General features: G+C 34.9%; 1 protein-coding gene across 1 annotated transcript in view; it reads right to left on the bottom strand.

The window, feature by feature from the left end:
- The window catches only part of LOC107566728 (CMP-N-acetylneuraminate-beta-galactosamide-alpha-2,3-sialyltransferase 2-like), a 20,581-nt gene that overhangs the window by 12,401 nt on the left and 4,827 nt on the right, over window positions 1-3,353 (bottom strand). The gene's annotated exons all lie outside the window — the stretch shown is intronic.

Here is a 3,353-nt window from a genome sequence, read left to right as displayed (position 1 = left end):
CTAGATCAGAGTGCTGTCAATTGCTGCCTGATTGTTGCATGCAAAGTTTGCATTTGGAGCGCTCAACAATGCCATTAGATCAGTGGGCCCGGTCAGTGATTTGGCAAGGTAACACTTTTTTTTGCCATGCAATAAAGCTAAGTTCAAAGGCCAATTGAAAATATTGGTACAGTAAATAAAGTGCACAAAATCAGTATTTTGTTTAGGCAGTATTTGTGGCACTTTTGTGGCACATTTGTCCAAATATTTGTGGCAGATTTGTCCAAAAGGTGTGCGTTTTTTGCGCCAATGCATTGTTAAAGGATCAGCGTGTCATGTAATATTCCCATATAAACTTTAACATCCAATTAAAAAATATTTGTATAGTAAAATTAGCTAATTCACAAGATCAATACATCCTTTATTAGACCGCTTTTTCGAGTTAAATGCATCCTTACGGAGGTGTTTCGAAATGCTGAATCAATTAATTCACTTCCAACAGCGCTTAATGGGAGCAGCGTCATAGAGGGCAGAGCGTCACGTTATTTAAAGGGGACGTTAACGCGTTAACGAGTAGCAAATGATTAAGTAGCTGCATTGGTTACTTTTATGCCACTGATAAAGCTTTTATATGTAGTTTGGGGTAACAAAAGGGGTTTTATAGATTTGACTGAAATAATAATGCAATAACTGACACTTTAAATCAATGTTTCAAGAAACAACAACAAAAAAATTGAACAAAAAACAGATAAAGACAAAAAAGTAGTGTATATACAGTATATATAATTGGGACAAAGGCAATAGGGATTTCGCCTAGGGCGTCAAATTGGCTAGAAAAGGCCCTGTGTATATGTGTAAATGTAGAATCTAAGTCATTATTTTGGCACAGAACATATAAAAATTAAAAATTTGTGGTCTATAAAAACTTAGGTACTTTTAATGTATGATTTTTTTGTAGAATAAAATGTCTCTAAGTAATGTTAAAATGTTACTCATAAATTGCAAACTGTCATTGTAAAAGACCCATCTGAAATTCACAGGGGGCATTCTGTGTCACAAAAATGATAATAATCACTTTGTTCTTGTTCTCTGGGAACGCCCACAAAAACGTCATAACCGTTTATGCCGTGAGGGAAAACAAACCATTCGAATTAATGCGCAGAGACCTTGTTAGACACTTGATCTTTACTTTTTGTGATGATTTTGATTGATTTTTGCTTTGTGCAATGCCGAAAAGTTGCTGTGTGGCGTTCTGTGCCTCTAATAAGTTAAAAAACCTGATCTGAAGATGCATATGACTAATAAACAGACAATCTACCGGAGGTAGCACTGAGCAGGTAGCACAGATAGGCTACACTACTTACCCTGCAATGATCTGTCACTAGTCCCGTCCCCCTGCACCGCAACCCATTTCTGATGGGGTTTAAAGTAACCCTCCTTCGCATCACAATCAAATAAATCTCACTCCCTGATATTTTGTGATGTCATAATCTATTAAAACATTTATTTCATATTATCATACGCAATCCCTTTATGAAAATTAGCAATGGTATTACTATAGTAAAAGTATAGGAGGCTAACCATGTTTTTTTTTTTTTTTTGGGGGGGGGGGGGGGGGCGCTTTTATTACCAATTGTAGCCTATAACCACAGTTTTACTACAAATACCATGGTTAAACTATTGCTAGTGTAGAAAAACCATGGTTTAACTATAGTAGGTAACCAATAACCATGTTTTTTGGTATTTTATATACATATTTTCATGTTATCTATTTTTTATGGCATGTATTTGTGAAAACGATTAGGCAGCCGTAGCACACACCACAGAATAAAGCTGTGCATTTCAAGGCACTTCAGTGGAACTTAATGTTACCTGTTTTGTCAATGTAAAAAATCTTTTTAATATATCAATAAGAAAGTATGGTCGACAGGCTTTTACTCAAGTCTTTACCACTTTATTCAAATTAAGCAAAACAAAACGACAAATGTTTACCAGCCGTCAAGTATAGGCTTGTAGTAAGCTGTCTCTTACCTATAGACTCAATCAGGTAACAAAAATATCGGGAAACGACACCTCTGGTCATTCCGTTGGGTCGTTTGTCCAGTCACAGATACCGTGTGGACAGTCCGACCCAATACGGCTCAGTTTTTATACGTATGTTGCTCTGTCGAGCAGAGCGGCAGAAATAATTTTATGTAGGCCATTCTGAAGCCAGTGCTTCAGCAGTGCCGCGATAGTTTCGGCGCCGAGTCTATTTACGCTGAATTAAAACCACAGTGCATTTTTCTTGATCAAAATTGACCTGATTAACATGAAAAATGACACATTTCACTGTAAAATCATGTGAGGTGTTTCTTGTTTCACAATCACGGGGTAAAAGGCGCATAGTATTGATAAATACTTTAGCTAAAATATTTTTTTATACCCATTGTCTAAGTTAATACTTGTTCAAAACAATCACTTTAGCAAAGTTTGTAATAGGCTATTTTCTGCTTAGTTTGATAAATAATGTTCAATAAATATACTGTCATTAAAATGTTAATATAAAAATATATTTTAAAATACAGAAACAAAATAAAAAGTAAAGATTCAGAAAGCATTGAAGGAGATTCCATAAGTTAATATAGATTTACAGTAGTAACAACAAATTATATTTTATAATATGATATGATTAATATCATGTTTTTAAATATGATGTTTTTAAACATGGTGATTATCTCTAAGGTGGACACCCAACATAATAGGCTATACCATCTGAATCTAACCATCTGTCATGTCAACTATTGGAAAAGTCAGCCATCTATTAATTATCATGTTAATTATTGTGCCTTTCGCCCCAACAGCAGGGGCGCGTTTACCCCAAATACCATACTTTTACATATTCTTCTAGTTATTGAAAAACTGTTGCTTTAATTATCTTAAACCAAACTGATAATCATTAAGAAGACCTTTTAGCGATTCTCATTTGCTACTTAAATCTACAACATTAAAAAAAAAAATAATAATACAATAAATAAATATTAGAGTTAGCACAGAATCAACTACACGAAAACACATCACTGCCAGGAGTTATTGCCCAAACTTAAAAGGCCTGTTTAAATTATTAAAGGGGTCATATGATGCGATTTTTCATTTCTCTTTGGAGTGTTACAAGCTGATTGTGCATAGATAAGATCCCTGAAGTTGCAAAGACTAAAGTCTCAAAACCAAAGAGATATTCTTTATTAAAGTTAAGACTCTGCCACACACCCCTAAAACGGCTCGTTCTAACACGCCCCCACATATCTACCTCACTATGTGGAAATATTTGCATAATGCCACCCAAATGTTCACGCAAAGAAAGAAGGCGTGGTTTCAGTAACCGCAGTTAGTGT

Source organism: Sinocyclocheilus grahami, unplaced genomic scaffold, assembly GCF_001515645.1.
Source record: "Sinocyclocheilus grahami isolate Dianchi unplaced genomic scaffold, SAMN03320097.WGS_v1.1 scaffold1096.1, whole genome shotgun sequence".
Classification (NCBI taxonomy): domain Eukaryota; kingdom Metazoa; phylum Chordata; class Actinopteri; order Cypriniformes; family Cyprinidae; genus Sinocyclocheilus; species Sinocyclocheilus grahami.
The sequence above is the reverse complement of the archived record's forward strand: the minus strand, read 5'-3'. Positions and strand labels throughout refer to the sequence as shown.